Here is a 27,613-nt window from a genome sequence, read left to right as displayed (position 1 = left end):
GAGCCTTGGGGCACACCATTACAGACAGACAATTTAACAGACATGAGTATGGCGCTAAATACAGGGAAATTCTTGAGGGAAACCTGTTTCAGTCTTCCAGAGATTTGAGACTGGGACGGAGGTTCACCTTCCAGCAGGACAATAATCCTAAGCATACTGTTAAAGCAACACTCGAGTGGTTTAAGGGGAAACATTTAAATGTCTTGTAATGGCCTAGTCAATGCCCAGACCTCAATCCAATTGAGAATCTGTGGTATGACTTAAAGGTTGCTGTACACCAGCGGAACCCATCCAACTTGAAGGAGCTGGAGCAATTTTGCCTTGAATAATGGGCTTGGCAATTAGATGTGCCAAGCTTATGGAGACATACCCTAAGAGACTTGCAGCTGTAATTGCTGCAAAAGGTGGCTCTACAAAGTATTGACTTTGGGGGGTGAATAGCTATGCACGCTCAAGTTCTGTTTTTTTGTCTTATTTGTTTCACAAGAAAAAATATTTTGCATCTTCAAAGTGGTAGGCATGTTGTGTAAATCAAATGATACAAACCCCCAAAAAATCTATTTTAATTCCAGGTTGTAAGGCAACAAAATAGGAAAAATGCCAAGGGGGGTGAATACTCTCGTAAGCCACTCTAAGTGTTAGTCGTCCTCTAGGTTGTGAAAAAGATTTGTATATGTAAAATTAAAAAATGTCCTGTTAGTATTTTCAACAGATGTCAATGCTTCAGTTCTGCACTAATACTAATGACATTCAATAGACAGAATAAATAAAATATTATTCCATCTGTCAGCTATTTAAGAAGTCTGCATAAGAAGACTCCCTGAAGTGCCACCAACAATGGCTGAGCAGCTACAACGTTGAGGACACGTCGCCACGCAACACAGGTTGCGGTTAGCAAACCTTTGAGAGGGGAAGGACCTGAGCTTTCCCTATTGTTGTCAGATTTGGTGGCTCTCTGGAATTGTAAAAACCTACAGAGTACTGAGAAATGTTGTTGAAAGAGAGGGACTTACAACCAAACCTATAAATCATATAAAAATAAGGGAAGTGTGTGTGCACAACAATAAACTTGTGAGAAATATATTTGTGCATTCTTTATCTAGCATTTAGGCAACATTGTTGTACTTTTGGAATTGTTTTAGATTAATTTACAAAACTGTACTTTCTTCCTGGATATCTACGATCCTGTAGATTTCCCACAAGAGGGTAGATATGCAGGAAGGTGGATGGACTACCCCGTTGTAAATACTGTACAAAAAACAAGTCGGTCCGATTAGACAGATCGGGTCAAATAAAGGTTTATTAGGGAGATAAGCAAGAATACAAGGTTGTCTCTGTAACTTCAATAACAACTTCACAATGTGAGGAAACAATTAGGATAAAGTACTGAACTGATATCACCCTAACCAGGAACAAAATCACTAAGAAAACTACTTAGTAGTTGCATATGCCTAGCATAGATGCCTAGTAGATGGCATCTGAAGAATAAAGTACAGTGTAGTCTTGGAAAGTGTACAACTCATGTAAACATACATGGTAATACATAAATAGAATAGTGCAGTGGTGAAATGGCAGCAGTCGTGTGTTGTAAAAAGCAGGAGTCTAGATTGAAGTATTTAGCAGTCTGTGCAGTCATCTTAGCAGCCCTCAAGGTCTTCCTCTGCAATTCTTTCTGAAGCCTTGCCTGTGCCCCTTCCTCTAGCTAGACTCTTCAAAACTGGAATCCTTCAGAAAAAACACATGAACAACACTGTTAGGAAGTTGTAATGATTGAATGTGTTGTCTATGATTAGGCTACATCATATTAATACCAATTTCCTTGCCTTGTTTGATAAACATTTACCGCCGCTTGTCATTATCATAAATGACTATTTGAAGAAAAAAAAACTAGTTCATTAGCTTGCAAGTAGATAGATAGCTAGCTAAGGACTACCATAGTTCTCGAGAATCCAAGGCAAGGGACCATACTAATGTTGGGCAATACCCAGTACAGTAGTATTGTCAGAAGGACAAAGGATTACCGATGCATGCTAAAGCCAAAGTTATGTTCTGTAAATGCAGAGCTATGAGAGTCAAAATGCATTGTTTTACACTGCTTTTTCCACATGTTTGAAAGCTATCTAATTTACCAAGTTAGCTTGCTAGCTAACGTCAGATTGTGATCTAATATTATAAGATACACTGTAGCTATAACGTTATTGCATGTCTCCAACATAAAAATACATGTAAAAAGATAATTATACCCTGTGTATCACATTTCACCTATTCTCAAGACATGAATCTTCTTTTTTTTTAACTGTTTCCATAGCTGTTATCTATTGCATCCACGTTCAGTCCCAAATCTCCACCAGCATCAGATCGGATGCGGATGTACTGGATGTACCCAGGTCAGTGGTCACCAACTGGTCGATCTGTTGGCGGTAGGTGCATCTGATTCAGCTGCCCTGCACGCCTGGTAGGCAAAGTGTTCCCATTTTGAACCATTTTATGTGTCTGAAGGTACAAATTCTGCCTTTCCGGCAGGCCCAGAGAGCAAATCAAGCTCTGACAAATTGAAAACCCTAGTCATTGGCGACTCCATTACCCACAGTATTACGCTTAAAACGAATCATCCAGCGATCATACACTGTTTACCAGGGGGCAGGGCTACCGACGTTAAGGCTAATCTCAAGATGGTGCTGGCTAAAGCTAAAACTGGCGAGTGTAGAGAGTATAGAGATATTGTTATCCACGTCGGCACCAACGATGTTAGGATGAAACAGTCAGAGGTCACCAAGCGCAACATAGCTTCAGCGTGTAAATCAGCTAGAAAGATGTGTCGGCATCGAGTCTCTGGCCCCCTCCCAGTTAGGGGGAGTGATGAGCTCTCGTGATACCTCACATCTCAAAATAGGGCTACTTAATGTTAGATCCCTCACTTCAAAGGCAGTTATAGTCAATGAACTAATCACTGATCATAATCTTGATGTGATTGGCCTGACTGAAACATGGCTTAAGCCTGATGAATTTACTGTGTTAAATGAGGCCTCACCTCCTGGTTACACTAGTGACCATATCCCCCGTGCATCCCGCAAAGGCGGAGGTGTTGCTAACATTTACGATAGCAAATTTCAATTTACCCCCCAAAAAATGATGTTTTCGTCTTTTGAGCTTCTAGTCATGAAATCTATGCAGCCTACTCAATCCCTTTTTATAGCTACTGTTTACAGGCCTGCTGGGCCATATACAGCGTTCCTCACTGAGTTCCCTGAATTCCTATCGGACCTTGTAGTCATAGCAGATAATATTCTAATTTTTGGTGATTTTAATATTCACATGGAAAAGTCCACAGACCCACTCCAAAAGGCTTTCGGAGCCATCATCGACTCAGTGGGTTTTGTCCAACATGTCTCTGGACCTACTCACTGCCACAGTCATACTCTGGACCTAGTTTTGTCCCATGGAATAAATGTTGTAGATCTTAACGTTTTTCCTCATAATCGTGGACTATCGGACCACCATTTTATTACGTTTGCAATCGCAACAAATAATCTGCTCAGACCCCAACCAAGGAGCATCAAAAGTCGTGCTATAAATTCTCAGACAACACAAAGATTCCTTGATGCCCTTCCAGACTCCTTCTGCCTACCCAAGGACGTCAGAGGACAAAAATCAGTTAACCAGCTAACTGAGGAACTCAATTTAACCTTGCGCAATACCCTAGATGCAGTCGCACCCCTAAAAACCCCTAAAAACATTTGTCATAAGAAACTAGCTCCCTGGTATACAGAAAATACCCGAGCTCTGATGCAAGCTTCCAGAAAATTGGAACGGAAATGGCGCCACACCAAACTGGAAGTCTTCCGACTAGCTTGGAAAGACAGTACCGTGCAGTATCGAAGAGCCCTCACTGCTGCTCGATCATCCTAACTTAATTGAGGAAAATAAGAACAATCCAAAAAGTATTTTTGATACTGTCGCAAAGCTAACTAAAAAGCAGCATTCCCCAAGTGAGGATGGCTTTCACTTCAGCAGTAATAAATTCATGAACTTCTTTGAGGAAAAGATCATGATCATTAGAAAGCAAATTACGGACTCCTCTTTAAATCTGCGTATTCCTCCAAAGCTCAGCTGTCCTGAGTCTGCACAACTCTGCCAGTACCTAGGATCAAGAGAGACACAAGTGTTTTAGTACTATTTCTCTTGACACAATGATGAAAATAATCATGGCCTCTAAACCTTCAAGCTGCATACTGGACCCTATTCCAACTAAACTACTGAAAGAGCTGCTTCCTGTGCTTGGCCCTCCTATGTTGAACATAATAAAAGGCTCTCTATCCACCAGATGTGTACCAAACTCACTAAAAGTGGCAGTAATAAAGCCTCTCTTGTAAAAGCCAAACCGAGACCCAGAAAATATAAAAAATCTTCCATTCCTCTCAAAAAAAAATGAAAAAGCTGTTGCGCAGCAACTCACTGCCTTCCTGAAGACAAACAATATATACGAAATGCTTCAGTCTGGTTTTAGACCCCATCATAGCACTGAGACTGCACTTGTGAAGGTGGTAAATTACCTTTTAATGGCGTCAGACCGAGGCTCTGCATCTGTCCTCGTGCTACTAGACCTTAGTGCTGCCATTGACACCATCGATCACCACATTCTTTTGGAGAGATTGGAAACCCAAATTGGTCTACACGGACCAAATTGGTCTACAAGTTCTGGCCTGGTTTAGATCTTATCTGTCGGAAAGATATCTGTTTGTCTCCGTGAATGGTTTGTCCTCTGACAAATCAACTGTACATTTCGGTGTTCCTCAAGGTTCCGTTTTAGGACCACTATTGTTTTCACTATATATTTTACCTCTTGGGGATGTCATTCGAAAACATAATGTTAACTTTCACTGCTATGCGGATGACACACAGCTGTAAATTTCAATGAAACATGGTGAAGCCCCAAAATTTCCCTCGCTAGAAGCCTGTGTTTCAGACATAAGGATGGCTGAAAACTTTCTACTTTTAAACTCGGACAAAACAGAGATGCTTGTTCTAGGTCCCAAGAAACAAAGAGATCTTCTGTTAAATCTGACAATTAATCTTGATGGTTGTAAAGTCGTCTCAAATAAAACTGTGAAGGACCTCGGCGTTACTCTGGACCCTGATCTCTCTTTTGACGAACATATCAAGACTGTTTCAAGGACAGCTTTTTTCCATCTACGTAACATTGCAACAATCAGAAATCAGAAATTTTCTGTCCAAAAATGATGCAGAAAAGTTAATCCATGCTTTTGTTGCTTCTAGGTTAGACTACTTCAATGCTCTACTTTCCGGCTACCCGGATATAGCACTAAATAAACTTCAGTTAGTGCTAAATACGGCTGCTAGAATCCTGACTAGAACCCCAAAATTTGACCATATTACTCCAGTGCTAGCCTCCCTACACTTCCTGTTAAGGCAAGGGCTGATTTCAAGGTTTTACTGTTAACCTACAAAGCGTTACATGGGCTTGCTCCTACCTATCTTTCCGAGTTGGTCCTGCCGTACATACCTACACGTACGCTACGGTCACAAGACGCAGGCCTCCTAATTGTCCCTAGAATTTCTAAGCAAACAGCTGGAGGCAGGGCTTTCTCCTATAGATCTCCATTTTTATGGAATGGTCTGCCTACCCATGTGAGAGACGCAGACTCGGTCTCAACCTTTAAGTCTTTATTGAAGACTTATCTCTTCAGTAGGTCCTATGATTGAGTGTAGTCTGGCCCAGGAGTGTGAAGGTGAATGGAAAGGCTCTGGAGCAACGAACCGCCCTTGCTGTCTCTGCCTGGCCGGTTCCCCTCTCTCCACTGGGATGCTCTGCCTCTAACCCTATTACAGGGGCTGAGTCACTGGCTTACTGGTGCTCTTTCATGCCGTCCCTAGGAGGGGTGTGTCACCTGAGTGGGTTGAGTCACTAACGTGATCTTCCTGTCTGGGTTGGCGCCCCCCCTTGGGTTGTGCCGTGGTGGAGATCTTTGTGGGCTATACTCGGCCTTGTCTCAGCATGGTAAGTTGGTGGTTGAAGGTATCCCTCTAGTGGTGTGGGGGCTGTGCCTTGGCAAAGTGGGTGGGGTTATATCCTTCCTGTTTGGCCCTGTCTGGGGGTATCATCGGATGGGGCCACAGTGTCTCCTGACCCCTCCTGTCTCAGCCTCCAGTATTTATGCTGCATTAGTTTATGTGTCGGGGGCTAGGGTCAGTTTGTTATATCTGGAGTACTTCTCCTGTCTTATCCGGTGTCCTGTGTGAATTTAAGTATGCTCTCTAATTCTCTCTTTCTCTCGGAGGACCTGAGCCCTAGGACCATGCCTCAGGATGACCTGACATGATGACTCCTTGCTGTCCCCAGTTCACCTGGCCGTGCTGCTGCTCCAGTTTCAACCGTTCTGTCTGCGGCTATGGAACCCTGACCTGTTCACCGGACGTGCTACCTGTCCCAGACCTGCTGTTTTCAACTCTCTAGAGACCGCAGGTGCGGTAGAGATACTCTTAATGATCGGCTATGAAAAGCCAACTGACATTTACTCCTGAGGTGCTGCACCCTCGACAACCACTGTGATTATTATTATTTGACCATTCTGGTCATTTATGAACATTTGAACATCTTGGCCATGTTCTGTAATAATCTCCACCCGGCACAGCCAGAAGAGGACTGGCCACCCCTCATAGCCTGGTTCCGCTCTAGGTTTCTTCCTAGGTTTTGGCCTTTCTAGGGAGTTTTTCCTAGCCACCGTGCTTCTACACCTGCATTGCTTGCTGTTTGGGGTTTTAGGCTGGGTTTCTGTACAGCACTTTGAGATATCAGCTGATGTACGAAGGGCTATATAAATCAATTTGATTTTGCTTTGAAGTGTACTATAGACCTACTACTGACCAATCGGATGGTTCAGATTACCGTGTCTGTAGGTGTAAAATAAAGCTACAGCAAAGTTGATACTGTGAGATTTCTAAACTTTTAAAACCATGACTAGAGATTCAACGAATACAGCAAAGAACTGCTGTTTTTATGAGTGAGTTCATGTAAAAAAAAAACTCAGCACTGTCAACACTTTTTATTCAACACTTTTATAAGCCATAAAATGTGCGTTCTCTCTACTTCCACTCGTGGTACAACCAGCACCGCAGCTGCAATGAATGAGTAGGAAGTGTATCAATAGGCATGAGTTATTATTAGTAGCTTGTTTTTTTATGTCGAGGAACATTTCACTTTCTTTGGTCATTGGAGTAACAACATTAATATGTGCCTGATACAGAAATAATGTGGTGCAACTCGAATTTCTACATCAGTTAGAAGACAATGTTCCTTTTTGGTCAGCGTGAGCGCAGGAAAGGGAGAGGGGAGGGACGTTGAGAGGGGGACCCACAGTCTGCTGCTCTCTCCCTCTGCTGAGATTGACCATCAGATGCAGGCACCATCAGCCCAGTAAAATACAAAAATAGCTAAATATTTGAAGATGTATGGTCACTCAGATGTGCGTCACACGCAATAAATCAACTGATCTATTACCGATGTGATCATGTAGCCTACATAAAAAATGTTGGTTTGAAAAGAACAACCATGCATTGCCCGGGCAGTTCAAGCAAAGCCAATATGCGGTGATAATGTATTTGGCCTATTGCTTACTGCACAAACCTCATTGTTAAAGTATAGTTTTAATAGGATAATGTTGCATAGGCGTACATTTTTTAAGTCATGTTAAAAAAAAATCAGAGATGTAGATATCGGTTGGCATTTTGACTCAAAGTGATCTCGACTCAGAAAAGGTTGACGACCACTGTACTACGTCATCTATGAGAGAGTCATCTATGAGATTCTGGGAAATCGTGTTCAAATCTAGAAGAAAAAATGTAAGTCATTTAAACTACTCTACTAAAATGTGCCACAGAATGAAATTATGTTTGGAAAATGATATGCCTGTAAAATGATTTGTCTCAAAGAGGTTGTCTATAGGAAAAACAGACCTTTCACATTCTGAGGCAGTACTTTGGATTCACTACTATCCCCATGTTCATATTGAAAATCTGTCATTTCCCCGCAGACAATGTTCACATTTCTCATTCATCCTACGTAAACATAGTCAGGAACAATAAAGAAGAATACATGGAGAACAATTCAAGCAATTCTCTTCCACATTAGTCGAAATCAGTCTCTTCAGGGTAATTTGTGGATGAATGAAATCAGAATAGACCACCAAACGCAGGCATTGGGCGAGGACTGATTACCAGCACTGTGACCGTTGAGCCTGAATGCATCTTATCTCTACTGCAAGCCCTCCTCTTTGTGCACAGAATGTCTTTGTGCAGATGCCCAATATGTCCCTACGTGAGCACACAATTCATACCAGGTTATTCCTTCAAGTCAGTTTGGCAAGCAGCTGGAACAGGTTTGCTTGCCATTGTGTGTTAGATTACCTCATCAATTTAACAGCGAGAGAGGAAACATTGATCTAACAAACAGGCTCAACAATACGAGATGGGATTATGGTTCAAGATAGATCTGGGATGAATCCCAAATGGCACCCTACTGTATTCCCTTAATAGTATTCCCTTTATAGTGCACTACTTTTGACCAGAGACCTATGGGCTATAAAGGAAATAGGGTGTCATTTTGGATGCAGTCCTGGACTCTTCATATGAAGCCTCTAGTTCAGGGAGAGCCCTCTACATCACTCCTGGGCCCAGAACAATAAGGAGGAACAGGATGCCATCGCTGGGCTTCATCCCAGAATCGCTGGGCTCATCCCTCAATCCCATCAAGGACGATACAGCTAAGCTATTCAGAGCTGTAAAAGCCCATGAAAGCTATAATGCCCCACCATCAAATCCAATTCTGTCCACTGAAATCGAATCGTCCGGCCCCACTTTCCACCACCACCTCCCATGAATGTTGTTGTGTCTAATAGATACATGAATGAATGCACACATACTGCAGGATATAGTACACTCACAAATGCAGTAAACACACAGACAATAGTGTAAACACAGCAAAACATCTGAGTACAGGACTCAATACACAAGGTATTCTAGGGATTGAAACTTTCAGAAATGACCCTGGACTTTTGAAGATAGAATTGTGTAATGTCTTCTTACAGAACATTCTTACGATTTGACACACACAGTTTGCCAAGCCAATTCTATAGTTATTGTCTGTAGCCAGAAGGGCCTTGAGCACCAAATGCTTTTTTATGAAGGGGAAAATACATATTTGTAAGTTGCCGTTCTGACAAAGAAATGATTGAATTCCAATAAGAGTAAACAAGGCAACAGTAAACATGTGGGGGATTGGAAATGATGCAGACAATTACATTGATGGAATCTACAATCTATCTGCACTATTATGGCTGATATACGCCCCAGTACAAAAATGTTTTTTTTTTTTTATGTCAATAGAAAATCTTTCAAACGAAACAAAATGCAGATAGTTTCCAGTCTTTCCAGCTTCAGTTTGAAGTGATTGTGTAGGCTGTGTGGTTGGCTAACTCCTCTGAACAACAGTGTCCCGACGAGAGAGCACATTTTCTATGAAAGGCGAAATTGCGCATCATAGCTCATTGTTATGGATGTATCCAAATAAATGTCACTAGAAAACAGCTTAAACAAATGCAAATGCAGCTACTTTGCGGTTACTCTTGACGTGACTGTAAGTTAGCCATAATTGGCTAGCAAGCAAGGGATAAGAACGTTGCCAGACAGTATGGCAATGGAACACTTAGAATGAACGACTGGGTCGCGTCCATAGCTACATAACAAAAAGACTTAATGACCGGGTCGTGTCACTGGCAACCGAACCGATAGAACCAACAACCAGCTGGCTTGGGTAGCAACCTTAGATTTGTGTCGGGACTATATCTCGTGTAAGGATGAAATAGTGTGAATACATTCATCAAAATAATGTTTTTTAATGAAAATATCAATCATTATTTGTATATGTTGGTAACCCAGGTAGCCTAGTGGTCAGAGTGTTGGACTTGTAACCAAAAGGTTGCAAGATCGATTCCCCGAACTGACAAGGTAAAAATCTGTTGTTCTGCCCCTGAACAAGGCAGTTAACCCACTGTTCCTAGGCCGTCATTGAAAATAAAAATGTGTTCTTAACTGACTTGCCTAGTTAAATAAAAAGTAAAAGTAAAAATAAATAATAGTGATGAATTAATCTTGACTTAAACACCACCTTCAAGGACATTAAGTCAAAACTAACTCGGCCATTCAGGAACATTCACTGTCTTCTTGATAAGCAAATCCAGTTTAGATTTGCCTTGTGTTTTAGGTTATTTTCCTGCTGAAAGGTATATTCATTTCCCAGTGTCTGTTGGAAAGCATCCTGAACCAGGTTTTCCTCTGGGATTTTGCCTGTGCTCAATTACATATTTTTTATCCAGAAAAACTCCTCAGTCCTTATCGATTACAAGCATAGCTATAACATGATGCAGCCACCACTATGCTTGAACATATATTCAGAGTGGTACTCAGTAAGTAATGTGTTATATTGGATTTGCCCCAAAGATAACATTTTGTATTTGAGACAAAAAGTTTATTGTTTTGCCACATTTTTTGTAGTAATCCTTTAGTGTCTTATTACAAATAAGATGCATGTTTTGAAATATTATCACTCTGTCAATTAGGTTAGTATTGTAGACTAACTACAATGTTCTTGATCCATCCTTAGTTTTCTCCTATCACAGCCATTCAACTCTGTAACTGTTTTCAAGTCACCATTGGCCTCATGGTGAAATCCCTGAGCGGTTTCCTTCCTTTCCAGCAGCTGAGTTAGGATGGACGACTATCTTTTTAGTGAGTTGGTGTATTGATACAGTACACCATCCAAAGTGTAATTAATAACTTCACCATGCTCAAAAGGATATACTATGTCTGATTCTTTTTCCCCAGCTACCAATAGGTGCCCTTCTTTGTGAAGCATTTGAAAATGCTGGTGTTTGTGGATGAATCTGTGTTTAAAATTGTGTGTAGGGTGCATAGATCAGGTAGTCATTCAAAAATCATTTTAAACACTATTATTGCACACAGAGTGACTCAATGCAACTAATTATGTGACTTGTTCAGCAAAGGTTTACTCCTTATTTACGCTTGCCATAAACAAAGGGGTTGAATACTTATTGACTCAAGACATTACAGCTTTTCACTTTTAATTCATGTGTAAAAAAATCCCCAAAACATTATTCCACTTTCACATTATGGGGTATTGTGTAGAGGTGTAGCACATGGGGATCCTCAGCATAAAGTGTCCGCATTTGCGCCAGCGAATAGCTAGCTTTCTGCGTGGCGCCGACTGGTAAGACGCTTCAGGAGGGCGGTCATGTGTGCTAGCAAGGCATGGGCCAAATCGTGAGGAAGTGGTGCTTGCTAAGCAAGCAGTGTGAAGTCCTTTTCTTAGGCCAGTGATAAAAAATCTCAATTTAATCCATTTTAAATTCAGGCTGTAACACAACAAAATGTGGAAAAAGTCAAGGGGTATGAATACCTTCTGAATCCCTGTAATCTTTCCCAGATCATTAAGTGACAAGTTGGACATTGTTTCATAAGCAGAATAAGATTAAATTATATAATTTCTGTTACAGGAGGTAGATTGGAAGGGAAAGGGGGATACAACCTGTAGAATAAATGAATTACTCCCAAACCTGACAGGCAGTGGGGTGTGACACTTCCAATGCTGACACATCCTTTGTTAAATTGATTCCTGACAGATTGTTAATTTCCATGTTACTGATGTCTGTGCTTGTCCTACTCTCAATAGGAACTGACTGCTCCATGTAGACACTTTATTGCCAGGGCATTATATGCTGTATAATTAGCCCATTAGACTAGATGAAGGACAGCAAATGGAGAAGAAAGTGGGTGTCCTTCATCTGGTCTAATGGGCTAATTCAACAGGAAGCGTTGATGGCTAAAAAGGCCTGGTGACCCCAATAGATGCTTTTGATTTGGCTGAGAGTACACATCAATTTTCCACTGCAAACTGCTAATTATCAACCCTGTCCTCTTCTTAATGCCTACACACTTAACGTAGTCAAAGGTAACAGATAATTGGAACAAGGTGACAATGCACGCTCCATAAAGCATCCCTAGTCTCACTCTAGGCTACCTGCTCGTCTCTCTCTCATCTCATGATAGATGTTCGTAAATACAGTATGAGGCTTTTTTGGGATAGGGGCAGTATTTTCACTTTTGGATGAATAGCGTTCCCAGAGTGAACTGCCTCCTACTCTGTCCCAGATGCTAATATATGCATATTATTATTACTATTGGATGGAAAACACTCTGAAGTTTCTAAAACTGTTTGAATGATGTCTGTGAGTATAACTAGTATTGAAACCCCACCTCTTTAAGGAATACCTAGGATAGGATAAAGTAATCCTTCTAACCCCCCCCCCCTTAAAAGAGTTAGATGCACTATTGTAAAGTGGTTGTTCCACTGGATATCATAAGGTGAATGCACCAATTTGTAAGTCGCTCTGGATAAGAGCGTCTGCTAAATGACTTAAATGTAAATGTATAACAGAACTTATATGGCAGGCGAAAACCTGAGAAAAATCCAACCAGGAAGTGGGATATCTGAGGTTGGTTGATTTTCAACTCAGTCCCTATTGAATGCAAAGTAGGATATGGATCTGTTTGCACTTCCTACGGCTTCCACTAGATGTCAACAGTCTGTAGAACCTTCAATGAGGCTTCTACTGTGATGTGGAGCCGGATGGGAGCTGTTTGAGTCAGGGGTCTGGCAGAGAGCCAGGTCCTGGTCATGCGCATTTCACATGATAGCGACCTGCGTTCCATTGCTTCTCTACGACAAAGGAATTCTCCGGTTGGAACGTTATTGAATATTTATGATAACATCATCCTAAAGATTGATTCTATACTTAGTTTGACAAGTTTCTTCGACCTGTAATATAACTTTTTGAAGTTTTCGTCCGACGTTCGGCTGGACCTGCACGAGCGTTTGGATATGTGTACTAAACGTGCTAACAAAAGTAGCTACTTGGACATAAATAATGGACATTATCGAACAAAACAACAATTTCTTGTGGAACTAGGATTCCTGGGAGTGCATTCTGATGAAGATCATCAAAGGTAAGGGAATATTTATAATGTAATTTCTGATTTCTGTTGACTCCAACATGGCGGAAATGTTTTATTTATGTTCTGAGCGCCGCCTCAGATTATTGCATGGTTTGCTTTTTCCGTAATTTTATTTTTTTAAATCTGACACAGCGGTTGCATTAAGAACAAGTGTATCTTTAATTCTCTGTAAAACATGTATCTTTCATCAAAGTTTATGATGAGTATTCATGTTATTTGACGTGGCTCTATGCAATTTCTCCGGATATTTTGGAGGCATTTCTGAACATGGCGCCAATGTAAACTGAGGTTTTTGGATATAAATATTAACTTTATCGAACAAACATATATGTATTGTGTAACATGAAGTCCTATGAGTGTCATCTGATGAAGATCATCAAAGGTTAGTGATTCATTTTATCTCTATTTCTGTTTTTTTGACTTGGTGGTGATCTAACATAATCATATGTTGTGCTTTCGCTTTAAAGCATTTTTTAAATCGGACACGATGGGTAGATTAACAAGATGTGTATCTTTCATTTGCTGTATTGGACTTGTTAATGTGTGAAAGTTACATATTTCCCAAAAATATTTTTGAATAACCCGCGCTGCCTTTTCAGCGGAATATTGTCGAGGGGTTCCGCTAGCGGAACGCATGTCCTAGACAGGTTTAATGAAGGCAATGAGTGGGCCGCCAATAAGTCACTTATTTCCTCATTACGTCTGTACATTTTTACACTGCCTCTTAAATGCTCCTCGCTTTCCTCCTATCTGCTGCCAGTCACTGGGTGGAGGGCGAGCAGCAGGCTGATGCTTTCCCCCCTGACTGAGCAGAGAGCTGCCTGCCTGGATGCTGGATGGATGTGAAGGCAGGCAGTGCAGATACATGCCATGGTGGTTATCTGTATGTAGGGACGTTTGCGGTGTCTGCCGTGGCACTGATGCTGTGATCGGGGACAAGGGAAACAATGCCAATGAGCCAGGGGACCTTGTTTAGCATAAAGATTTAAATAAACTATGTCTCTGAGATATACCACGACATGGCAATCATAACTCTGCATGTAGGCTTCAGTCAGTTCTGTTCACTTTGCTTTTGCTTGTGGAGTGCAGAAGACTGAGCTTGTACAGTGTGATGAATAAGGACGGGGATATGCCAAAAGGAGGTTAGCATTTTTCGCCATGAATCTTCTTCTGGAGGTAGCTCTGCAGTGGTCACTAGCACAAAGACATGAAATCAGATCTTTAACCTAACCCTAACCCTAACTACACCGCTAACCCTAATGCCTAACCCCATACTTAAATTATGACCAAAAAGCAAATTCTTACAATACATGTTTTACTTTGCAGCTGGCCTAAGGGGAAAATCGCTCAGTGACAATAAACGTCAAACTGCATGCCAAGATAGGTAATCTACTGACCAGCCAAATGCTGTAAAAAGAAAAAGGAATCATACTAGGACTGCTGCGTCTCTCATACCCCTGTTTTGTTTGACAGTTTGTGTCTCTCCTTCCAGCAATAAGCCTCCCTGCAATGAAAGGAAATGGACAGCAGCAGAAGTAGGCTACCTGTTTATCCAGACACCAGAGCACTCCACTCATCTGCCACTCTCCTGGTTGCCTCCCTTCCTCACTCAGTTACACATTACTATTTCACAGCTACCTCTGGACCCAAAGTCCTTTAAACCATACACTTTTATTGTCACACGCTGAAGATCACCGGGGACTTTCTCATGGATTTTTTACAGGGGTTGAGCTAGGTAGAGGGCGAGGAAGAATACTGTTAGGCTGTGTGAGTGTAAGCTTTACATGGTGAGCACCCTCTCTTGGATTTCAGTAGGAATCCTCTTCATTTGAAAGCCGCGAGTGTCAGTCTAAGGTGTCAGGCTAATCCAACCACAAGGCTATTGAAGGAGAGGAGAGGAGCGGAGAGGAGTGTGGCTGAGCTGAGTTAAGAAGAGAGGACTTGCGCTGACGAAGGTGTCTACACTCTTGACTGTTCTGTTCTCTAAAACCCCCACTTAAACTCTTGGGAGTAAAGAGAAGCAACAGAGGCACAAGCATGCTCACTAATACCCCGGGCAGACCACCAGAATTATCCTACATCATAAAGCATTGCATGCATCTATGCAGACCAATAATAAAATGCAATTCCTAATGTGATGAGTAGCCTAGCCTAAGGACAAGACTCGGTAACAGTAACAGTGCAGCCCAAGTTAATCAGTGCAGCCCAACTCATGGCTTTCTGCAAAAAAATCCAGTTGTGAACAGCGTGCACATTTCTTTGTACTGCGTAACAGGTTTCTGTATGAGAGAGATAGTGAGAGAGAATACGAGAGGGGTAACTAAATTAGTAAACACAAGATTGAGCCTAAAAAACGGAGCACAAAAATAAATGGTTTCGGGACCATGGACAGCTATGCGAGCCACTGCGGAGAAAGGTACTCACCGGCGGGGCAGCGCCCTGTGTTGCTTACTAGTGGGCTAGTAAGCCTACGTGTTTGACATGGGCCGGAGCAGGCCGAGGGCGAGAGAGTGCCATGTTCCTTACTTCCCTTTTAAATTGTAAACTAATAGAAAATAGAAGTGGGAGACTATTGCAAGCTATAGTCCTCATTTTCAGCACACACCGGGCCAGCTCAAATTCTGTGAATTGAGTCAGGTTGTGTGGGTTTCGGGCTTGCTGTGCTGTGTCTGTGCACCTGTTAACCTACTATGGCTTGCTCTCAGCCGCAGCAGCTGCAGACATTAGTGACGCCAGGATTCCAATATTGGCTCGGCCAGAGAAATGTGTGGCCATGACAACACACATTTTTCTGATGATTGAAATGTTTCAAATTGCGATATGAATAGGCTGGCGTACACTCGGGAGAATGATGATCCACAAGACCACGACAGGCAGTGCAACTCAGAATCAGGAGAAGCTCATATTCCAATGGCATTTGTTAACGTCGATACATCCTAACAAAATACACCCCATGACTGCCCTCCTAATGTGCCTTGCTGGACCTTGTAGACTATCGAAAGTAGACCCATAACTGATTCAAATGTTTTCCAAATCAAACATGCATTCAAAACACAGGACTGTTGGGCGATTATTCAAATAGTTTGGCCGAAAATCAAGTTATTTATTTATGATTTAATTATCCAAGGCGACCTTAATTATTTAATTTCTAGGCCAAATGGCTGTTTCCTCATCTCCCCACTCCGTTCCCACCACTTTACATCAATATGATGTTTTCCAGAAATAAGGCTTTTTTTCGGGTTCATTTCTGTGATGTCGGACTGGGCCTGGGCATCAGCTCACTGGGCTTGGGTCAGACCGAGCTCGAACGTTCAGGCACGACGAGAACGTTAGCGGGGAAGTGAACGGAGTCAAGGGTCTGTGCATCCAGTTGAGTTGTTGCTTCCTTTTTCTGGGTCAATGATGGTTCTCTCTTGCTGATATCCCTAGCCCTTCCTGGTCAAATCTTCTCTCCACTTCTGATTGCACCAGATCCACTGCTTCAAAGAACTGTTGTCTCCACTGGAGTTCTCCTGCTATTGGTGCAACCATAGCTGTGGGAAGTAGGTGTGCTGAGGGTGCTGCAACGCCTGACAAATCAAAATCAAAATAACAATGAGACAAATTAGTAAACTAGGCCTTTGCTATTCCTGTATGAGCAGAGAAAAATACTCTGCACCCTAAAATAAGTTAAAATAAAAATAAAACATTTTATTTGACACATGCTTCGTAAACAACAGGTGTACACTAACATTGAAATGCTTCCTTACGGGTCCTTTTCCAACAACGCAGAGTTAAATATAAAAATACAAAAATAGAAAGTAACACGATGAATAAATACACAGTGAATTACCATAAAGAGTAAAAATAACATGGCAATATACAGGGAATACCAGTACCGAGTCAATGTGCAGAGGTACGAGGTAATTGAGGTAGCTATGTACATACGCTTTAGGTGGGGGTAAGTCACTAGGCAACAGGGTAGATAATAAACTGAACTGCAGTAGCGTATGTGGTGAAAGTGAGTGTGAAAGTGTGAGTTGTCAGTATGAACATGTTATGTCTATGGGTGTATGTAATGTGTGTGTGTGACTGTGTGGGTAGAGTTCAGTGTGTATGCATAGGCAGTGCAAGATAGTTAGTTAAAAAAGGGTCAATGCAGGTAGTCCGGGTAGCCATTTGATTAGCTATTTAGCAGTCTTGTTAAGCAGCCTTATGGCTTGGGGGTAGAAGCTGTTCAGGGTCCTGTTGGTTCCAGACTTGGACCAATGGTACCGATTGCCATGTGGGAGCAGAGAGAACAGTCTATTGCTTGGGTGGCTGGAGACAGACACTTTTTTGGGCCTTCTTCACCAGCCTCTGTAGCGCCTTGCGGTCGGGTGCATTGCAGTTGCCATACCAAGCTGTGATGCAGCCGGTCAAGATACTCTCAATAGTGCAGCTGTAGAACTTTTGAGGATCTGAGGGCCCATGCCAATATCTTTTCAGTGTCCTAAGGGGTAAGAGGCGCTGTCGTGCCCTCTTCACAACAGTGTGGACAATGTTAATTCATTAGTGATGTGGACACTGAGGAACTTGAAGCTCTCGACCCTGTCCACTACAGTCCCATCGATGTGGATCGGGTTGTGCTCGCCCCTCCATTTCCTGTAATCCACGATCAGCCTCATCTTCATTGGTGATCAGTCCTACCACCGTCATGTCGTCAGCAAAGTTGATGATGGTGTTGGAGTCATGCACGGCCACGCAGTCATTGGTGAACAGGGAGTACAGGAGGGGACTAAGCACACACACCGAGGGCCCCCCCCCCATGTTAAGCGTTATCGTGGCAGATGTGTTGTCACCTACCCTCACCACCTGGGAGCAGCCTGTCAGGAAGTCCAGGATCCAGTTGCAGAGGGAAGTGTTCAGTCCCAGGGTCCTATGGTATTGAATACTAAGCTGTAGTCAATTAACATAATTCTTACATAGGTTCTGTTCTACCAATGTACAGAAAAAAACTGCTAGATTTATATTTACAATGTCCTTGTTCAGCCACGACTTTGAGAAACATACGATATTACAGTTTTTCTGATCAGGTTAATAGGATAGTCTCGAACGGAGCTCATCCAGTTTATTATCCAGTGATTGCACAATCGTCAATAGAACGGAGGGTAGAGGCGATTTCTCCATTCTCTGACGTAGTCTCGTCAGTTATCCAGCACGCCGGCCTCTATTCTCTATCCCGTCGGGGGATTTGGGCCTGGTCTGGGATAATCAATATGTCTTTCAATAAGTCTTCGTCCAAATTGAGGTTAGTGATAGCTGTTCTGATGTCGAGAAGCTCTTTTCGGTCATAGGAAATGGTGGAAACATTATGTACAAAAGAAGTTATGATCAGAGCAAAAAATATATAAAATAGCAGTTGGTCAGGAGCCCATAAAACGACCACTATTTCCTCTAGCGCCATTCTCAAACCAGTCAAAATGACCACTTCGGCGATTCTAGTGTTAAAGTCAGTGACTGATGTGGTAAACTCCTCAACGTTTTTGGAAGAATCCCGGGAACACATTCCGGTCTGTGCTAGCGAAACAGTCCAGTAGCTTAGCGTCCGCTTCATCGGACCCCTTCTGTATTGAGCGCGTCACTGGTACTTCCTGTTTGAGTTTTTAATTCTAAGTCGGAAGCAGGAGGATAGAGTTATTGTAGTATCCTCAGAGGCTTCTTAGATTGATGACACGTCAGTACGGTTTAGTATTTCATTGTAACTTAGAATGACATTCTGTAATGTACCTGGCATAAGCTACCTGAAGCTTTCTTAAATCACGGTTATATAGGCAGACATAGAAACGGCTGGCTACCGAAAGCAAACCCCCGTCTTGAGTCAATACTGCCATCTATTGGTAAACATAAATATACCAGGTTACTACAGTTATGCTCTAATTTGCCAAAGGGAGGGCCTTGTACGCGTTTCTGTGTGTGGAGTAAAGGACATCTAGAGTTTTGTCGCCTAACTGATTAACGCAGTAACTCTTCTGTAAATTAAATGGTGTTAGTATTTTCAGACACAGCTTTACTGTAGAACCTAACGATTGACACAAAATGCATGGTCATGACAAGACTTTGAAAAGCATTTTAGATGGACTGTAACCCGTTAAAAAAAATGTGAGTAACAGCTATAAAAGTAGCGTAGCTCCATTTCCCCTCTATGAAAAGCAATTACACGGCGGATGTGTCCACACTCAACCAACCCATTAACCTGCTCTGTGAGAGATGGGCTCAATGTAATTATAAACCATAGATCTGGAGCCCAGTTAGTTATGGAGGTGCTGTTGAGTCCAGAGGCTGTGAGCGCCCGTGTACGCTGATTGACTGAGACAGACTGTCAGTTATTGACACTACCTCTGTGCAAACATCCTGGTAGAAAATATAAAATATAAATGCTTCCACCAGAGGCCTGTCTGCAGTTGAGCCACCTTATTCTTGTCACTTAAAGTGATCCGTGTCTAAAGCCTTCATAACCCACCCATGCTTAGTTAGCCCCCAATCATTTTCACCTCTCAAGTCCTCACAGAAAGAGAGTGGGCTGCATCAACAGTTCAATCAAATGAGCTGTGCCAGAATCCCTCTGGACGTAGGGTAGAATGTTCCTGTAGCTTCGTGAGTCTGCTAAGGAGACTGGTAAACATCTACACTACCGGTCAACATTTTTAGAACACCTACTCATTCTAGGATTGTTCTTTCTTTTTTTTTTTTTTTTACTATTTTCTACATTGTAGAATAATAGTGAAGACCTCAAAACTATGAAATAACATGTAGCAACCAAGAAAGTGTTAAACAAATCAAAATACATGTTATATTTGAGATTCTTCAAATAGCCACCCTTTGCCTTGATGACAGCTTTGCACACTCTTGGTAATCTCTCAACCAGCTTCACCTGGAATGCTTTTCCAACAGTCTTGAAGGAGTTCCCACATATGCCAACCGCTTTTTGGCTGCTTTTCCTTCACTCTGTGGTCCGCCTCATCCCAAACCATCTCAATTTGGTTGAGGTCAGGGGATTGTGGAGGCCAGGTCATCTGATGCAGCACTCCATCACTCTCCGTCATGGTCAAATATCCCTTACACAGCCTGGGGGTGTTTTGGGTCACTGTCTTGTTGAAAAACAAATGGTAGTCCCACTAAGCGCAAACCAGATGGGATGGCGTATCGCTGCATTATGCTGTGGAGGCCATGCTGGTTAAGTGTGCCTTAAATTCTAAATAAATCACTGACAGTGTCACCAGCAAAGTACCCCCACACCATAACACCACCTCCTCCATGCTTTATGGTGAGAAAAACACATGCAGAGATAATCCGTTCACCCACACAACGTCTCACAAAGTCACGACGGTTGTAACCAAACTTCTCCAATATGGACTCCAGACCAAAGGACAAATTTCCACCGGTCTAATGTCCATTGCTTGTGTTTCTTGGCCCAAGTAAGTCTTTTCTTCTCATTGGTGTCCTTTAGTAGTGGTTTCTTTGCAGCAATTTGACCATGAAGGCCTGATTCACACGGTCTCCTATGAACAGCTGATGTTGAGATGTGTCTGTTACTTGAACTCTGTGAAGCATTTATTTGGGCTGTAATTTCTGACGCTGGTAACTCTAATGAACTTATCCTCTGCAGCAGAGGTAACTCTGGGTCTTCCTTTCGTGTGGTGGTCCTCATGAGAGCCAGTTTCATCATAGCGCTTGATGGTTTTTGCGACTGCACTTGGAAGAAACTTTAAAAGTTCTTGACATTTTCCAGATTGACTGAGCATGTCTTAAAGTAATGATGGAGTGTCGTTTTGCTTTGCTTATTTGAGCTGTTCTTGCCATAATATGGACTTGGTCTTTACCAAATAGGGCTATCTTCTGTATACCCCCCTTACCTTGTCACATCACAACTGATTGAAATTAGAGTTTCTGAGCAAACCAGAAATCTTTCAATAAATACAGTACATTCGAGCAATACTTTAGGACCACTTAAAAATAATAGATTGTGTTGTTGTACAGTTCCTTTGCTCCCGAGTGGTGCAGCGGTCTAAGGCACTGCATCGCCGTGATTGGGAGTCCCGTAGGGCGGCGCAAAATTGGCCCAGCGTCGTCTGGGTTATGGTTTGGCTGGGGTAGACTGTCATTGTAAATAAAATGCTGTTCTTAACTGACTTGCCTACTTAAATAAAGGTTAAATAAAACAAAAAATAAAAACATGACCATGGTAGATGACTGAACCAATCTCTCTTTTCAGACTGTCAGAGTATTTATGATGATTATAGTTTTGTTTTTTCTCATTTACTTTTGTATATACACTGAGTGTTCAAAGATTAGTCCAAATGAGGACTGAAATAGAGCCTAATAAATAAAATATCAACAAGTGGCTGTTGGGATGTAAGTGCGCATCGTCTCAATTCTCAGTGGCAGACTCGAGTGATCACTCCAGTATCAAAGACATCAGAAAGTGGCCACTCGATAAAGGGCTTAGGGGTCAAGTGTTCCTTCAACCTAACATTGGCGATGTGTTGTCTTATGTAAACAAGTCCGAGGCGCTGCATAATGTGGGCAGGTCTGTCTCACAGTCTGCAGGTTCTGCCGTATGATTTGATAGAGTGCAATCAGTGCAGCTGTTTCTCTGTGTCACCATCCCGTGTTAGCGGGCATGATGGAAATCACAACCCAACCCTCAACTGTATAATGGATCCAGGAATCTAACAGCTTCCAGAAAACTTGCAAATCTCAGTTTTGGAAGATACACTGAACAAAATAATGCTATTTACACTTTGTAGTCAATTTTAACACAATAATCAATGTTTCTGACTAATATTGATGAAACATATTATTTATTTTTTGACCAACTGCCCTTTACAGCTTTGTCACTGTCAAATGTCATTGTTCACTGACACCTGTAAAGGAATTTTGGCATGCAAGCTTGATACTGACAACTTTGTAGGGAGAGAGGTGCAGGATAAAGACAATTTCACCTGCATGCATTAATAACTTCCATGATTAGTTTAGCATATACTTGAGCATTTAATTATCTAATGTTTATTCATGAAACATAGCAGATGAAAACTGAGTGAAATGCTACATTTCTGGTTAACTGCTACATATTTTTTCGGGGGAGGTGAGGCAACATAAAATCGACTGACAAAAGCCAAGGGGTGGGAAATGGAGAAGAAAAATGAATCCCACTGAAAGTTAATTTAATTAAAGCCTTGCTCCTTGCTAATCAGTTACATTTTCAGTCTCATGTTATAAACATGAGGTGTCGTCACTCCTAATACTCACAATACTGCTTTAATCAATCAGGCCTTATTAGACATTCAACCAACTAAATAGATTTTGTTGCTGAAAATTCTGATGAATTTGCATTGCATTTGCTTTACATTTTCAGAAGAAAGAAACAAATCTTTCAACAGTATGGATTGTCTTGATGCCGAATTGATCCAGCTTTAAAAAATGTATCATATCACAAGTTCCTTAAATCTAAAAATGCACTCAAGTCTTTATATTGAGGACAGGAACGAGTGTTATACAGATGAGTAACATGAGTCGTATAGTACTACAGTATTACAATTATTTTAATGCTTTATGTTCGTCTTTGGAGTCATGATTTCGAGAGCTTGGGACTATAAGGTTCTATCTGCAAAAATATTATTGAGATAATTGGCTTTAAAGTTCTGAACCCTCATTGGTTTGAATGGTGTCAGTGATTTTTTATCTTGTATTCTTTCGAACTTAACATGAATTAGGGTATATAGAGTACTATACGGAACACTGAACAGAACAAGGCTGTCAATAACTCAATTTTGACTAAAATGCAGATAGAACTTTATAGTCCCAAGCGCTCGATTTGTCTCCAGATGTGAAAAGTAAGACTTGCAATGTGTTCTAAATGGCAGGTTATTCCCTATTTAGTGCACTACTTTCAACCAGGACCCATAGAGCTCTGATCAAAAGCAGTGCACTATATATGAAATAGGATGTCATTTGGGACAGAGAACAAACAATGGTATTTAAAGCGACACATTTACATAACAATGACTGGCGAAAAATGATGACTATGATCATCGTCATTGTTCCTGACGTGATTCCTAACGTGGGCCTCAACGTTCCTAATGTGATTATAAAGTCAGTGACCAGTGGTGTCTTATCTGGTGGCTTTTTATCCACAATGGCAAATGGCAAAGGCATTACCACAATTCTTTCCCAGGCACATTTAAATTAAAGGACCAGAATGTGACAAAACATTTTTTATTTAATTGTTTTAATTACAAACCCTGAATGCATGACCAAGCTCAATTTCTACCTCATTTTAGCTGTCAAACAGAGAAGAACTCTGATCAATCTTATTTAATACCACACCAATAGACTACGCCAATAGACTACTAAGCCAGCCTCAATGTGTTCAAATGACTGGGCATTTACAAACCAAAGACGGATTAGGCTCATCTGATCATTGCCCTGAAATGTATAACAGTAATTTCAACCAACTCTTCTCAACAACAGCTGATTTATTTGAAAATGTGTTATAAGGTTTGAGTGACAGTCTACAATTACATTCCAGAAGGTTTACTAAAACAAACTGTAACATGGCAGTTCTGTCTTTATATTCCATTCAATCTGTGCATGATCTTCTGCATGTTTAAATCAGGTATTTTAACAAAAGCCAAAGCAAATGGTCTGGATTAATAGGCCTATGCATTAAACACTGGCGACTGAACTATAGCGAAAACAATCCCACAATAAACTCCAATATACGGTCTCTGATATGCCAATATACTCCAATATACAGTCTCCGACATATAAACTCAATATGTGAAATGCCAATGCACTGTAATGAGGGATTTTGTCTTTCAGCTGTCAGATCCATCACATTGATTTATTAATATAGCATTCTGTAATTGACAGGGTGTACTGGACATATCCTTGTTAATATTTCACTTGACCTCTCACCAAATAGGAGGTGATCATTTCTGATAGATGACTTCAGTCTGGAGAGAGAAAGATTGAGGGTGTGAAGTCCGAGCTGTAGCTCCCACGTTGTTTCATAAAAAAATGCAACACAATACGGAACCGAGGCTAAACCTAATGAGGGGAAACGACCGTAAACTATACATGGCAGACCTATCCATATATTATGTTGTGTACATTATACAAGGTCAAACCATTAAACATAAACATCCCCTTTGACATCCACAATTATGCATCAAACTCAAGGGGGCTTGGATATTAGAATGCCACTGCATATCAGATATCAATTGAATACATACCGTATCAAATTGTATGCATTCTAGAGTAGTTTTACAACGTCAACATACAGCACTACATAAATTGGGGGAAATGGAAATGGCCCATGGGAGATCTTGCAACACTGCAGGACTAAGGGTAGTGAGCAAAAGAGCAGGGAAGAGGATGGCAGCTAGCTAGCTAACAATTGGAGAGATAATATCTCTTCTGACACCCCACCACCAACAGCAGCAACATGTACAGAGCTAGAGGAAGAGGATTCCCTCCGATCCTCAGAGGCACAGGGCTGGAAGCATTGTTGGAATTGATTTACTGAACAGCTCCAATCTTTGGACACTTTGCTCCCATTGATTCCAACTTCAAATCAGAAAAGAGAACAGAACTCAGTCAGGGATTTAATTACAACTCTAAAGGAAGAGAATGAGTGACATTACAGACAGGATGGTGCGAGAAATCAATTGCAGAATCCCCCCGTAATCCCCTCTGGGGTATGGTGCTCTTTCTCATCTGTCACTGCATTCTTAACCAGAGAGAACGCTTGACTCCTTAGCCCGCAGTTAAGATATATATAAGCAAAAGATTTAGAAGCCATTACTAAGTATTTAGCTACTATTACTATAGGACTTAGGGGGCAATTTTCCCATCATCTAATAGCTGGGGTGTTCTATTAGTGCAAATAGGAACAGTAGGGATCTAAACCACTTGGATGCCAATAGCAGACACCCCCACTACTGTATACCTGACAACGAATGAAGGCTAAATGGAGTAAGAGCAAATTGTATAAACAGTGCTGTGATTCATTGCTTGGATCACAAATAGCAAATATATCTGGCTGATGAAAACCATCATTTTTTTTCCACAACGAAATCATTTCTGCACAAACTGTCAGAAATCGTCCCAGGGAAGCTCATCTGCATGATCATTGTCCTCACCAGGTTCTTGACCTGACTGCAGTTTCAGATTATTCCATCCTGATAATTGTATCTTATCACAGGTAATGGTTGATTATTCAAAAAGGCCATTAGCATAAGTCTTGGGTAGGAGGCTTTATTTTCAAAGCCATTACCAAGCATATTTTATTTTTTACCAGTGAATACTGTTGAGTGAATATTATGGTGTACAGCTAGCCTTGAACCCTGCCACCTTCCCTGAAGCTAACAGGGCATAATCATTGATAATTGGCAGCTGGCAGCATTTACAAGAGGATAAGTGATTAATGCTAATTAAGCCTGGACGGAGTGTGTGTGTGTGTATGTGTGTGTGCTCATGCATCTGACCTTGCCAGGTCTCTCTCTCCCTCCTCTACTTTCCCAGCTAGCCCAACCTAAAATAGTTGTCTTCCTAAATGGCACCATATTCCTTTTATAGTGCACTAATTTTGGCCAGGACCCATAGGGCTCTGTTTACAAGTAGTGCATTATGTAGAAAATAAGGTGCCATTGGGGACGCAAGCATAGACAAGTGTGAGTAGCTCACCCCTGAACCTCCCTACAGCCAGATTAACTGATGTGTGCCCTTTCAAGGCAGTCTCCCTACTAACACTTGCAGAGAGAGAGAGAGACAGAGAAGGAAAAGAAGGAAGTGTGAGCACAGAGGGGTCCGTTCTCACAGCGAGTTCCCCTGATCTCTTCACATTGTGTTGATGTCTCTGCTTGCAGCAGCAGGGATGTGTGGAGTCAGCAGTCGGCACAGACATTATGGTAGAGCGGGAAGTCAGGTAAGGAGTGAGGCAACGGTTGGGAATATAAACTTATTTTTAACACTATGGCTCAGTCCCAAATGGCAACCTATTCCCTCTGTAGTGCACTACTTTTGAATAGGGCACATAGGGTAGTCGTGTACTATAAAGGGAATAGTCTGCCATTTAGGACACATGCTAGATTACTATGAGCAGCCATGTTCCCTTATGCTCTATGTGGCCTTATCCATAACCAGCCGCCACTGCATGCTGTTGTGAAGAATGCAAAATGCAAAAACATGTGCAGATGAATGTGGTCATTATTATGCGAGGCAGTGACTACGACTGGGGCAGTCTTGGCAGACATGATTGTTGATTGTGTATTGTTAGATGAAGTATGCCAAGCAAAGCTGATTTGAGAATGAGCAGATGTGGTTATTAACTACAGTACATATTTACACAGCAGGTGTAATACAAAAGGAGGTAAAAAGTCTGCATGCAATCTTCTGATTACAACTGACTGTTTCTAGTCAAGAGCACACAGCATATGATAGTTGACATTACATCAATCTATACCTGCATAATCAAAATTTATGAAATTACTTGGTGGCTATAGAGAAAGTCGACAGTAAGAGCAATTGTAGTGACGTATTTCCACCAAATGAGTACCTTTTGGGTTGTGAAACTTACAAATGTTTTTTATTTAACCTAATTTAAACATTCTGTCATAAAGAGCACGATTCCCCCCAAAATGTAAGCGGATTTTCCCATGTCAAGAGGTAAAAAATAAATAAAATACTATAGTAAACGCCAAATAAAGTAAAAGGGTTGACAGTAACAGGGTTGACCGTAACAGGGTTGACAATTTCATCTTAAATCAGCCATAAATCCCCAAAATACTTATAGCCTGTCTATCTATGGGTAACCGGGTTGATGTGTTATGCTCGACCTGCTCGTTTTCCACCACAAAACCCCAGAAAAAGGCCTAAAAGAGTAGACCCAGCTCACCTGCTTTTAAACTATGATTTGTCTATGAGATGGTCAATATTTATTTTTAAAAAATGAATAGTTTGGAGCTTCGAATGACGTCATCCACCTAATGGATGCTTGCTAGGCACAGCCCTGTCCATCCTAAACTACACTGAACAAAAAGATAAACGTAACATGGAACAATTTCATGGAACAAGTTCATTTAAGGAAATCAGTCAATTGAAATAAATAAATGAGGCCCTAATCTATGGATTTCACATGACTGGGAATACAGATATACATCTGTTGGTCAAAGATACCTTATAAAAAAAAGTAGAAGCGTGGATCAGAAAAGTTGATCAGGCTGCGAAGTTGCTGGATATTGGCGGGAACTGGAACACTCTGTCGTACACATCGATCCAGAAAGGATCCCAAACATGATCAATGGGTGACATGTCTGGTGAGTATGCAGGCCATCGAAGAACTGGGACATGTTCAGCTTCCAGGAATTGTGTACAGATCCTTGCGACATGGGGCCGTGCATGATCATGCTAAAACATGAGGTGATGGCGGCAAATTATTGGAACGACAATGGGCTCAGGATCTCGTCACGGTATCTCTGTGCAC

At 41.6% G+C, this 27,613-nt stretch overlaps 1 protein-coding gene and 1 long non-coding RNA gene across 4 annotated transcripts in view; both read right to left on the bottom strand.

Moving 5' to 3' along the window:
• Positions 1 to 27,613, bottom strand: part of LOC139576548 (netrin receptor UNC5D-like) — a 228,634-nt gene that overhangs the window by 84,588 nt on the left and 116,433 nt on the right. The gene's annotated exons all lie outside the window — the stretch shown is intronic.
• On the bottom strand, positions 1,283 to 15,760 carry LOC139576549 (uncharacterized). Its single transcript, XR_011675140.1, has 2 exons — positions 15,532 to 15,760; positions 1,283 to 1,725 (listed from the first exon to the last, which is right to left on the bottom strand). It is a non-coding gene; the product is annotated as an uncharacterized lncRNA (long non-coding RNA).

The sequence above is a fragment of the Salvelinus alpinus genome, chromosome 5, assembly GCF_045679555.1.
Source record: "Salvelinus alpinus chromosome 5, SLU_Salpinus.1, whole genome shotgun sequence".
Taxonomy (NCBI): Eukaryota; Metazoa; Chordata; class Actinopteri; order Salmoniformes; family Salmonidae; genus Salvelinus; species Salvelinus alpinus.
This window is presented reverse-complemented; position numbering and strand designations above follow the sequence as displayed.